The sequence below is a fragment of the Castanea sativa genome, chromosome 12, assembly GCF_040712315.1.
Source record: "Castanea sativa cultivar Marrone di Chiusa Pesio chromosome 12, ASM4071231v1".
Taxonomy (NCBI): Eukaryota; Viridiplantae; Streptophyta; class Magnoliopsida; order Fagales; family Fagaceae; genus Castanea; species Castanea sativa.
The window spans coordinates 30,084,247-30,097,973 of record NC_134024.1 but is presented as its reverse complement, the minus strand read 5'-3'; the positions used below and the strand labels follow the sequence as shown (position 1 = coordinate 30,097,973).

The window sequence follows — 13,727 nt, the reverse complement described above, 5'->3', positions numbered from 1 at the left end:
GATCCTAATACTCCCTTAACTACTTGCTTGACCCTTCAAAGGTTTTTGGTTTTCTGTTATATGTTTTCTTTTCTTTCTTTGTAATCTTTTTTTAAAAAGAAAAAAACATTAATAATGGCACTAATTGTTTTAATCTAATTTTTATTATTAGAGATTGAATGTCTTGCTTGTTGGGTTTTTTTTGGCATTTAACATTATTTATGGAACATTTTAGCTAGTTGTCAAGTTTGCCATTCTCTAGATCCTTCTTCTTCTTCCCAAATCCTTCTTCATCTTCTGTTCTCCAGATCCTTCTCCTTCTTCTTCTTCTTCTTCCATTCTGTAGGAGGTAATTTGCAGGCTAGCATTAGTAAGGGAAAGAATATAATAAGTTCACATGGTTAGAAACAATATTGCAAACTAGCATTTCGAGTTTTAAAGGCTCGATTTCCATCTAAATACCGAGTCTCAAAGACTCGAGTTCCACTTGCTGATCTGGGGTTTTTTTTGCCACATAGATCTTGAGTCTTACAGTTTACAAAGTAGTTCAAAAAACTTGACAACTAAAAAATTGTTAGAAAATTGATCATAAATGCCAAAAAAAAAAACCCCTTGCTTGTCTATGTTGTCAGGTTTTTTTTTTTTGGTGATGCATTTGCAATACTTTAGCTAGGTTGATTTTGTTTTGTTGCTTCTCAATGAAACATGCTTTTGAGTAGTCTTGCTCTTATAGTATTTTTAATTTTTCCTCTAATATAAAATCTTATAATTTAAAGTTATCCTGAACTATGTAGCTGGAATTCAGTTTTCAGTTTTCTCATGTAGGTCAGCTTTCATGTAGCACTTGTACATTTGTCTTCTTGTCTTGTTTCTATTGATGTTTTCTTGCTTCTAGTTGAACCTGGTTATATTGTGTTAGCAGCTCTATTTCTTGTTTGGACTGTCACATTGTCTATATGCAGGAAGCAAGAATTGTTTTTTGGGTCCTTCACAGCTTAAGCAGTTGGGTTTGGTGATAAACTCTCTTTTTCTTCCCTTTTTTTTTTTTTCTCTCCTTCAATCATAAGAATTTTAAGGATACATTTTTGTTGTTTTAGTTCTGTCTAATACGTGGATTTGTGACTGAATTTCCTAGGTTTCATTTACGATAAGGATTATAATTTCCGAGTCTTGTGGAGTGAGGGTTTGAAATTTCTTTTGCAATTCTTCGTCCTTTGTCTTGCTGTCTTATTTTGTTTTTGGTCACTATGTGTTGGCAACCTAAATAATGAATTCATAGCTTAATCTGGCAATGCTTATTATTGTTGTAGTCCACAATTATAATCATAGTTTGACTTGAATATGGTTTATGAGGGAATGATTTTGCTTTCTCTTATCCTGGCATTAGTGGGCTTTTTGGGAGTTACACTGGTATTCATTGTGATTTGTTAACTTGGATTGTTGCTAATTGACTTCCTTGTCCCCCAATATCTGACAACAAAGGCTTCCTGTGTTAGAAGGATTTATCTCTATATTTTTTGCATTCTTTGAAATACAGTAGTTTTTTCATTTGTTGTTTCAAAACTCTTGTGATTCTTTGTGCATGTTAAAACTCTATTACTTATATGTCTATAGAACTGGGTTTTTTTTTTTTTTTTTCTTTCTTCTATACTTGGTAGTTTAAGCTGATGGAGAAAAATTGGCGAAAAGGAAAGCAACTATATGAAGCTAAGTTGCTTAGAGAAATTAAAGAATGAACTAGCTCTTCAAGAGACACAATCTTGGGATAATACCTCATAGGTTGGATTCAAATTCAACTAGTTACAATGAGGGCAGCCTTGCTTATTTATAGATACATAATCAAGCTGCTGATTGGCTAGAAAGTTAGTTACAAGAACCTTTCATGTGGCTGCCATGTGATTGGCCAAAGCCTAACAAACATCTCTAACTCACTAATAGGCTATTGCACTTATCACTAACAATCTATCAACTAACTAATGTTGTGTTACAAGTGAAATGAACTACTTATCATACAACATAAGCACTAATAAACAACTTGGTTTAGAAATGAATTGCATCATAAGCAGCCATGTTTGATTAGGTTGTTAATTTCTCTTTTCCTCCTGCTTTCATCATTCTCTTTGCAAATGAGTGGATCATGGACATTTGGTTTGAAAAATTGAGAAGTACTTGTCTACATTTCAAAATTGTTTGTCGTCAAGAAAAATGGGTACTCCTGAAATTTTGGCTCAGGAATGAACATCCTGGTTTTTGTTAATTTTTTTTAAAATTCTTAATTTGATGCGTGTTTCTTTGGCTAAGCATGATATGATAGTAGTTATGTTCTGATTCTTGGTGTCATGTACTTCATTGGTTATTTATGATTCTTGCAATATGTTTTTATGAAAGTACTTAATAAAAAAAAAATGTTTTTTCGGAAATAGCACTTATCTTTCATTGATCCCTAGGTCTACTAAAGGTACAATTTTCTGGTTAGTCTTTTGAAAGATGGTTATGGTGAACTGGGATCAGGTCTTGCACAATGGTGCTTTGGTTAGTTCTAGTACTTAGCAATTGATTTTTTTCCTCGCCCATTTATGTAGTACAGTATCTTTTGTTAGTGTTCTTTCTATTGTCTTTAACCTCATATGTGGTTATGCTTTCTGTGGCACCATTATGTGCCATGTTCTATAGAGTTTTTTATTTTATTTTGTCGTGTTTTTTCTTTCATTATACAAAATAATCATCGTTTATTTTGTACAGACACAGCTCAGAAGTTTTATTGGGAGCTTGTCCATATTAACCACCTTACACTACCTTGTATACATTATTTGACATCCTGTTGCGCTTTTGGGCTTAAAATAGTATTAAGTGTTATATCTCATCTGTTTGGATTTGTTCTTTGGATCTGCATCAGCTACTTTTGTAGGTGTTTCAAGCAGTGTGCTTGGAGCAGGTTTTGCAAGTTCTTACCTGGGGTGCTTGGAGCAGTGCCCCTTAAGACTTCTGTAGATTTGATTTCCTAGTCATAGAAAGTCAGTGGGCTGGTAGACTGTTTCTGGTTCCTCTTTTGATTGCCATGTACTTGCATTTATCATGTCCTTAGAGCTTAAGATCATCAATTCGGTCTTTTTTCACTATGCTTTTTGGAGTTCATCATTGTGCAGTCTCATATGTTATGAGTTGCATTTTTTATACATTATTGCTATAAATGTCAGGAAAGGAAAGTATTTATCTTGTAGAGAGGAGTTCTTCTATTTGTTTTTTGGCAAGTTCTGCAATTTGGAGTGTGTTATAATTTCAACACTCTCATGTGCACAGGAAGCAAATATTTTTGTGTGCTTGGTTGAGTAAGTGGTGGAGTTTGATTTGGCAATAAGATTTCTTTTCTTCCCACTTTTATCATTCTCTCCTACAATCCTAGTCTCATTCGGTGATGGTTTGAACTTTCATTGAATTCTTTTCCCTTTGTAGTGCAATCTTGTTTAATTTTTGGTTATTCTGTCTCGTTCAAATGCAGTAATGAATCTTATTGGTATGGGATAGGTAGACTGATGGCAATTGTGACCCAACTATGGTTGCTGGGTAGAAAGATATCAGTTATGTTTTGCCCTGTTGGGCTTTTTAGGAATTAAATGATTTTAACTTGTCTTTGGATTTGCATCATCATTCGTAAGATTAGCATGCTATTGATTTATTTAGTAGTCATAGAATGTGATTGAGCAGATGCCATCCATGTCCAAGCTAGACTTCTTCATAAGCTGGTGATGTTTGTTTTGTGGTTTTGTGACAAGTACATTCCTGGTTCCTACAACTCTTTGTTTAGTGTTTGCAAGCTCCTCGCTTATTTGAATGCGATTATTTCTCTTATTTGTGTGGGGCAGGTAGATTGATGCCGATACTGTTGTTGCCAAGGGAGAATTATTCAGGCTATTGGTTTGTCCTATAACTGGCATTAGTTGGGCTTTCTGTGAATTAAATGCTTTTAACTTATGTCTTTGAATTTTGCATCATTCTCTTGAGCCCAAATATGCAAACTTTTCTTTCCATCATTGTTTGCCTTTTGCTTGCACTTATCACAAATTATTAGGACTTGAAATCATCAATCTAGTCATTCTGGATTGCAACCTCTATTCTCTTTTGATTCATTATTCGAATCCTTAAAATTGAAGGATATTGTTTTTGCTTGTGTGTGTTTTTTAAAGTTTTTCAGCTTGCAATGCATTTCTTGGTGTTGGTTTCTGGAAGGAGCAGATAGATCTAAATTTTCTTCTTCATTAGAGTGGTGGAGGTTTAAGTATTAGATTAAGGTATATTTGAATTCCTATTCACTGGGTGACTTGGGATTTTGATCATGCATCCTCTTGTTCGTTCTCTCAATTACTTTGTTGCTTAGTTAGTTTTGAACCATGAAAGATAGAGTTGCTGCATAAGCTGCTCAACCCTAATTGAAGTCTTCAAGGAGATCCACCACTCTTAATCGAGACAAGTACTTCACAATGACTACTCCACACCTTTGTGGGAAGAGCACATGTGCAATCAAGAATAGCATGAAGGCAAGATTATATGCTTCCATTTTTTATTCTGTTATTTTGTGGGGACGATGTTTGATATTTTTAGTAACAATATGTCTATAGGGGGGAAATTGTGATTTGGACTTTCTTGTACTTGGGCAAGAGTATGAGCTATGTTGACTGCAACAATAGGCAAACTCTTCCCTTCTCTTGATTTCTCTTTTTGCTTAGGAGTCTTTTACCACACTGTTCACCTAAACGTGATACTACTTGTTCAATTTTATGGCATTTGGCTCTCTTTATCCCTGGATTTCAGTATTCTTTTCCTAAAATTTCAAGATTTAAGTATAGGATTAAGATATTTTTGAGTGAGGTTTCCCACTATTATGACTTAAAAAAGTAAAAAAAAAAAAAAAATTTATATTGTGTTTAGTTATTTATATAACATTTTTGTCTCTGTGTTGATATCTTACTTTGGATCTTTTTTCTCCCTTCTTGCTAGACCTTTTAGGGGTTGTCGATTCTCTTATATATATATATTTTCCTTTCTTTGTAATAATTTGTTTTCTTAAATGATGACGCTTATTTTTAAATGGATTTTTATTTTTTGAGTATGGATTTTGTGCTTCCCGGCTGCATTATCGGGGTTTATTTAATTCCAGGGGGTGGTGCATTTGCTTGTGGTGCTTTACCCAAGGTTGATTTGGTTTTTTTGCTTCTCAATGAAACATGCTCTTTAGTAGACTTGCTCTTATTTTGAAAACAAAATTCCTGTAATGTAAAGTTGTCCTGAACTGTGTAATTGGTATTTTTCATTTTTCAGCTTGCTCATGCTAGAAGTCGATACCAATATCACTAAAGGTTTGAGCTTTCTACATCCGTTTGGTCATCCTGTGTTGGGACTTGGGAGTTTCATATCCAATTTGGTTTGCCACTTATTATCTTTCTACCAAATGCAGGATTTTTTTTTAATTATTATTTTTGTGGTATGCAGCTTAAGCTGTGGGGTCTGATTTGGCAATAGGCTCTCTTTTTCTCCCTTTTTATGTTACTTCACTTCCTCTACTACAATCATAAGAATTTGAAGGATAATTTTTTCTTGTTTTAATTCCTTTCTAATAGGGTGTGTGAATGCTTTTCCTAGGAGAGTTACAAGTTCCAGTGTCCTGAGTGAGGTTTGAAACTTCTATTGTAATTTTTGTTCCTTTTACTTGTTGTCTCATTTAATTTTTGGTCATTTTGTGTTGGCAACCGCAATAATGAGTACTCAGTTTAATCCAATGATGCCTCTTATTCGTGTGGAGCAGTAATATAGCCATGTGTAACCTGAATTTGGTTGTATGGGTAAGACAATACAGGTTTTGCTTTCTCTTCTCTTATCAGTAGTTGGACTTTTTGGGAAATACATGGAATTCACTTTATGTTTCTGGATTTGCATCATAATTTGTTAAGTTGGATTGTCCTTGTCCCCAAATATCTGGCAATAGGGAAGAGCTGGCTTTTAGTGTTAAAAGCATTTATCTTTCCATTTTTTGGATTATACCGAAATATAGTAGTTATTTTTATTCGTTGTTTTGAAATTCTTAGTACGTTATAAAAATCTATTCCTCATAAATCTACAGGAACCGGTATTTTCTTTTTGGGTACTTAGCTGAAGTGGTTGAGTATGATATAGTGATAAGCTCTCTTTTTGTCCCGCTTTCATCTTTCTCTTGCCATCGTAAGAACTACACAATTTTTGCCTCTTTGAATTCTTTATAATATCTGGGCTTGCTTCTTAAGATTTGCTTTTCTGGGCAGCCATAAATTCAATGTCCCACCTGTTGAGGGTTTGAAATTTCCCTAGCAATTATTTTTTCTCTGTCCTGTCTTGTTTAATTTTTTTCTCATTCAATCCGAATATGGTAATGTCTCTTATTGTTGTGGGGCAGGTAAATTAACAAAGTTTGTAACCGATGTTTGCCAAGGAAAAATAATACAGGCTTTTGCTTTATCCTGTCATGATTTGCATGTGTTGGGCTTTCTAGGAACGACATGGATCGAATTTGTATCTAGAATTGCATTGTAGTTTGTAACCTTATATTGTTGTTGATTGCTTTCCTTGTTGGAGAAAGTGAGCGGGCAGATACTGTCAAAATCAAATCAGGTTCATTTTCAGTATTAAGTTTTTGCTGTTTCTGGTCTCATAGCTAAGCACTGATTGACATGTTTCTTTATAAGCTGTAGATGTCCATTTTGTTGTTTTGTGTGGACTGTTGATTATTTTAATCTTGATCTATCTACAGCAGGGGAAATTGAGTTGGACTTTCTTGTTCTTGAGCAGCTGATTTTGTATAGAAGTCTTAAATTTTTTTTGAAAATGGGCTGCATTGACTGCAACAATAAGAAAGCTCTTTTTTTTGGGGGGGTCTTGAATTTCACATTTTGCTTATATGTCCTTTAGTGTATTGTTCCCACTAATATGATACTATTCAATTCACCTGTAGGTTTTTTTCCTTGACAGCTCTATGAAGGCATTCATTTCTATGAAGTTGGCTTTTCTAGATCGATTTGGTTCTTGTCTGTAGGAGCACAATCCCTTATTGTTGGCTGGCTGGTAATGACAAGTTTATAAATTCAATTAACATTGTTAATGAAAATTGTTGCTTCCGTTGTGTGTTTTTCAGCTTCATTTGTTTGGTTTTAACTAATCACAGAACTACTTAGCAATTTTGTCCTGCTTCCTTTCTATACTGCTATCTATTTGCACTTTTCACTAAACCATTCTCTGTCACAGCTAGTATTGAGTCTCAATTGTGTGTACAAGGCTTTAAAGACTCCACTTCTTGATATGCCTTATTGCTATAGAATCTTGGACATGTCGTGGACAACTGCCCCCAAATTTTATGTTATGTTATATGTTCTAAAGGTTTTGTATTCTTAACTTGTGATGGACTCCAAGATAAGTTGATATAATACTTGTTTATGTTATTCAACTATGGAGACAGTCTGCAAGTTTGTTATTATATATATATATATATATATATGTGTGTGTGTGTGTGTGTGTGTGTGTGCGCGCGCGCGCGCATATATATATATATATATATATATATATATATATATATATATATATATATAAAAGAAGAAAATTTATTTAAGAAGGTTCAAACAAGGGCAAAGGCAATGAGAAACTTACCCCTCAATATTCTTACAAAAGGCCCAAGGAGTGCATGAATGAGACAAGTTGAGGTCCCTAAGTTAAATAAAAAGAGGCCCAATGGGCAAGAGAATGAGTCAAGCCATTCAAGGTCTTGTGGCAAAAATTAGATTTAACAAGCATCATCTTCAAAAATTTGACGTTTTGAGATCAAGACTATTGTCGTACTTGTTATGCGATTAGAGTATGTGTAATAATCTAATAGAGCCCGAATTAAGTTGCTAAAATTAGAGTATACGTGTAATAATCTAATAGAGCCCGAGTTAAGCTGCTGGGTTGTGGTTTTTTGCAAAAGTTAGGCTATGCTAAGGTTTTGTTCGATTAATTGCGTTAGAGTTAATGTTGTTGTTTGGTACTTTATGATGGGTTATTATTTTCTTCCAAAACTATGATTTTTCAGGTTGAATATTGAACATGTTTATAATAATTATTTTGTGAATTCATTTATTTTCAGACTTTCTATAGAACTTTATTTTTATACTAGTATCTTTTGTCATATAAAACTTGAAAAATGTTAAGATACTATGTAACTTTACAAACTATGTGACAATATGTTTTGTGATTGGGACATATTAGTTTGTAAATGTTATGTAGTATTTATTTTTTGAGAATGTAAATATTATGCAGTAAAACTTGCAGTATCTCTAAATATACTATACATCACCTAAAAAATCCACATAATATATGTGTATATGAAAATATAAATGTTGATTTTCTTATCTTAAATTAAGTTATATATATATATATATATAATTTTTAATATGCATATATTGCACACCCAAACACTATTTTTTTTTAAAGAGAAACTTATAATCTTTTTAAACTCTAATGAGTATACAAAAATTGTACAATTGGCTATAAATTATACAAATGTATAGAACAAAAAAAAAATGTAGTATCTTCCATTAAAGTCATGCTCAATGATGATGCACAAAAATCGTCAATGAGTTGATCGTCCACGCATGTGTCAATGGGTGTATCTGAAGAATAAAAGAGAAGAACTAAACACAGAAAATCGGTGTGGTGCTGGCCAAAGACCCTTCGAAGGTTAAGTCAGTTATAGTAGAATTCCCAAGAACTTAAGAGTGCAAGAGGTAGGGAGAATTCACAAACCTCAAGAAGGTTAGGGTTGTGGTTTATATAGTGGTGGAGAACTGACCCGAATTCCTTGATATGAGATAATTTCCTTGTAGAGAGAAGGATCCTAAGATATTTGGGATCACTTTTCCATATATAGGAGATCTGATTGTGTGGTAGAGTCTTTGATCGTGATGCGTAAGTAATTTTACATGTAAGGATGTATGAGTGGACCCCAAGTAAGTCCCATGAAAACCCTAGGGTGATGGGTCGATGGTATTGGGGATTGGATTGCCAAACTGATCTGTCGGCCCATAGGGTCGGTTATCCCTTTGGGGATCAGTTTAAGCGTAAGGAAGGTTTGATACCCTTATGTCGATCAATAAAAAATTATCCTCATCAGTTGCCTCCTACTCTGTGGGTCGTTGGGGTGGCTGACGAGTCGTAGAGTGCGCTACCATAAATGCATTGCCTTAGTGCCATGCATCATAAATAGGGGTAATTATGTCCTTCTAATAGGGCTATGGGCACATCACTTTCTGATTTAGGGAGCCAAGCATAGCGACGCTTCATTTTCTGTGCCAGACTGTCCTATAAATAGTCCAATGCCGTTATTGTCCTCATTATTTGAACATTTTCCATTCTTGATCCCAGAGCGCATTCGTTGGTACTCCTTTTTTGTCGGTTTCTTCATATTCATCTGTTCTAGGTATGCCTTGTCAGTTATATATATATTTTGTCTTTTTGATCTTTCTCCATTGTTAGCTACATAGGAGGTAGAGTAGAATCTTAGTTTGCATTCGTCGCTTGTAGGTGAAAGATGTCTGGAGATAGTGAAGCGACGAGTGATCGTATGTTGTCAGTCTGCATGGGTTCGGACAACGACTTATCCAATCCTAGGCTTGAGTCCAAATCAGAAGGCTCGTCAGTTTCTGATAGGGAGTTAGCGTCCAATCCCTCTTCTGAGGAAGCTAGTCCCTTTGGGTGACGTCCTAGGGATTGTCCTTCCTGACGATTGGTCCATTCATGATTTCCCAGTTGACATGAGCAATGAAGTCTTCAGCAGGCTGAGGCCTTGCTTTTGAATACCTGACAATGTGCCTATTAGGAAGGGTGACATAGGGCTATAATGGGAGGTCGTCAAACGTAGGTTTTTATGAGATACCTTTATAGCTAGGCTTCGTTTGCCCTTATCCTCCTTGCATCGTCGGTTGGCCTCTTACATCGGTGCATCTATCAGTCAGATAGCCTCTAATGCTTGAAGGATCTTCATTGGGGCCGAGGTGTTATAGGGCCAGCTTAGTGTAGGTCATCGATCCCTAACTTTAGAGGAGTTCTACTATTACAAACCCCAAGAGATCCCTTGGTCTAAGCGTTTCTACAATTTTGTGTGCCGTCGGGTTGCCCTAAGGCTGATATCTGATATGCCCGACTCCAATTTTTAGTGAAAAGCTAGATTCTTTTTTATGCAAGGGGTCAACTGGGTGTGTCGTCTTGACGAGTAGGATAGCATAGGATCCTTTTATGACCATTCTTGGGGGTTTTTGAACAAGTCAGGTGAGTTGTTTGGACTGTTTGGGTTATCGATTTGTACTTTCTATTTGACTATTGTAGTTTTCTTGTTTGTTTCAACCACAGTTTCCCGGCGATCCTTCCTAAGCAAGAGGCCTTCTTGGAAAAGGTCTTTGAGATACCCTTTGAGGAAAGGTCCTAGAAGAAGTTTGTTAATTTGGACACACTTCACAACTTCTGTGGTGGACCATTCCTTTCTGAGGAAACCCGATGACTGGATTGCGTGCCGACAGTTCGTAAGTGTCTTTACTCATTGCTTTTACTTTGTTTTAGTTTGAACCTGCACACTTTCTAACCTGTTCGTCGGTTTCAGAGATGGATTCCTTGAAGAATAAATAAGCTGCAAAGAATAGGCAGGAGGAGATCAAGAAGGCCGCCCATTTGAGGCTCAAGGTGGGGGATCGTCAGCCTTGCCCCCTCATGTCTCCACGAAGAGGAAGTACTCTTCCGACCTCCAATTGTTAGGAAAAAGGGGCTAGTGGTTCCCCCAATAGTCCGGAAACACGCGAGGTTGCTGCTGATGCTCCTCGCCACGGAGTTGGGAAGGGTCTCATAACTTCCCAAGGCCCCGTCGCCCATCCTCCTCTTCCTTTGCTAGTGAAGGATAAGATTATGCAGTGGACACTGCTCGTTTTATCGTCTGGGATGCTGATCTGGGCGAGTACTCAAAGCACGAGACCGACCCCTTGGGTGACTTTGGTCTACATGACATGATGAGGGTATGTTGCATTTCCATTCCCTTCGTCCCTTTCTTGATCCCTTTACTCTATTCATCCCTTTTCTAACTTAGCTTCGTCCCTTTTCTTATTAGGGTTCGGTGAGGATGTATGCTTTGCAAATCCGCTATGCTGCGCGTGAGGCGTTGGTTAAACGCCTGAAGGATCATTTGGAGTCTAAAGTAAATGCTTTGAATAAGTTCAAGGAATATTCTCGGACTCTTGGTCAGGAGGTGATTGATCTGAAAGCCAAACTGAGCGTGATGACTCACCAAACCGACGAGCTGGCGAAGGAGAATGCCAATTTGAAATCTAAGGTGGCTGCGCTCCATGAGCATATGGACAGAGTGAAGGAGAAGGCCATTGAGGAATACCAAGTGTCCTAACCCTATTTTAATGCAATAGGGGGCTACTATGGGGACAGGTTTGAGGACTTCTGCAAGCAAGCTGTCCTCACGTTCCCAGATTTGGACTTCTTCTAGATCCAGATCAAGCTCATTGCCCCAACAACTCCTACTTCAGAGCTCGTTCCTGATGATAAGGAGACAGACGATGAAGTGCTGGTGACTGATGGGCCTACTGGTGAGGCCGACGACCCCAATGATCCCAACGATCAGCCAACTGAAACCCCTGCCGATCCTTGAAAGAAATCATTAAATTATTTTGTGTTTTGTTTGTGTGTGTGTTTTTTTAGTTCTTTGATTTGTAATTTAAGAACAATGGTGGTGCCATGTTTTGGGCATAAGTTACTCTGTGCCCTTCGTTTGGGTTGATGCTTATATTTTTCGGTAACTTTATAAAGCTTTCTGTTTAACTTGAGATAATTTTCCTTTTGCATTTTGCACAAGTGTTTTTGTTCATCGGTTTTCCTTATATCAAACCAACATTTGTTTAGTCGTCGGTCTGGAGGTATTGTCTCAGAATGTTGGGTACTTATTGGCCCTTTGAAAGAGTTACAATTCATCAGTTTCCCTCAACCTGACTCTCCTTTATTTTTTTTTCTTTGAATCGTCGGTTTGTCCTTCAGGTTAGTTTGTCCAAGGACTTCCCTAATTGTCGGTTTTACCCCTTGGGTAGGATTTTGAGTTTTGATAGGGATCAGATGCTCAAAGGAATCCTTGATCATCGGTCTGTCCCATAGGTAGGACTTAGGATTTGATCAGGTGCATGAGGGTATCATTAATCATCTGTCCATCCCGTGGATAGGACTTAGGATTTGATCAGGTGCATAAGGGCATCCTTGATCATCTGTCCATCTCGTGGGTAGGACTTAGGATTTGATCAGGTGCATAAGGGCATCCTTAATCATCTGTCCATCTCGTAGGTAGGACTTAGGATTTGATTAGGTGCACAAGGGCACCCTTGATCATACAGTTTGTCTTTTAAGTAGGGCTTCGCTTTTATGAACTTTTCTTCATTGTAGATGATAATAATAATTGCATTCGAAAATAAACTAAATAAAATGTTGATAACTTGCTGTTTGATCAGCCGAGAAACCAATCTGTCAACTACTTAAAGAGAAGTTTAAAGAAAAGCAATAACATAAGCGATAATATAAGCTGCTATTGATGCACTACTGGTAGTATCTTCTAAAGGGTTTAGCATCCCAAGGATGATGCAACCTTTGTCCATCGAGCGTTTTCAAGTAGTAGGTGCCATTCTTGTTGCAATCAATGATTCTGTATGGATCTTCTCAGTTGAGTCTTAACTTCCCTTGAGTGGGATCTTTTGTGGTTGTGGTCACTTTCCTTAGGACAAGGTCCCTGATGCAGAAGTGTTGAGGCTTCACCTTGGCATTATAGTGCTTGGCTATGAGGTCTTGGTATTGGGTCATTCGTTGTTCAACAGCTACTCTTACTTCATCCAGTAGATCCAGGTTTAGACGGATCCCTTCTATGTTCTTCCTTTTGTCATGGTGAGCTATCCTATAGCTTGCTATCCCTACTTCTGCGGGGATGACAACCTCACTCCCGAATGCTAGATGAAACGGTGTTTCTCTTGTGGGTGTTTGAGCGATTTTCCTATATGCCCATAAGGTGCTTGGTAGCTCGTCTGGCCATATCCCCTTTGCCCCTTCCAGCCGAGTCTTAATCAATTTGAAAAAGGAGTGGCTTGTAACCTCAACTTGCCCATTGGCTTGTGGGTGGGTGAAGAGTAATGGTTCTTGATCCCCAATTGCTTGCAAAAGTGTCTGAATGCGTCATTGTCTAACTGTTTTCCATTGTCAGAGACGAGGACCCTAGGAATCTTGAACAAGCAAATGATGCTCTTCTAGATGAAGCTACAAACACTTTTCTCCGTGATGGTTGCCAGTGGTTCTGCTTCTACCTATTTGGTAAAGTAGTCGATCCCCACAACAAGGAACTTGAGTTGTCATATTGCCATTGGAAAGGGTGCCATGATGTCTAGTTCCCATTAAGCGAAATGCCATGGGGCGTTCATCGAGGTGAGAGATTCTGACGGTTGTCTTACGACATTGCTAAAGCATTGGAATTTGTCACATGCATTCACATAAGATTGGACATCCTTTTTCATTGTAGGCCAATAGTACCCCGCTCGCATGAGTTTTTGGACCAACGATCATGCCCTTGAGTGGTTCCCACACACTCCTTCATGGACTTCCCTCATGACGTAGTCTACCTCGTCAGGGATCAAACACCTTAGGTATGGTTGGGAGAAACCTTTCTTGTATAA

The 13,727-nt window shown here is 37.2% G+C and overlaps 1 long non-coding RNA gene across 2 annotated transcripts; it reads left to right on the top strand.

Moving 5' to 3' along the window:
• Positions 1 to 1,667: 1,667 nt before the first annotated feature.
• On the top strand, positions 1,668 to 11,850 carry LOC142618552 (uncharacterized). 2 transcript variants are annotated; one of them, XR_012841313.1, is made up of 5 exons: positions 1,668 to 4,514; positions 5,296 to 7,068; positions 10,384 to 10,553; positions 10,631 to 11,036; positions 11,129 to 11,850. It is a non-coding gene; the product is annotated as an uncharacterized LOC142618552 (long non-coding RNA). The 2 variants fall into 2 exon arrangements; XR_012841312.1 differs by having other exon boundaries at positions 1,668 to 7,068.
• Positions 11,851 to 13,727: the final 1,877 nt, after the last annotated feature.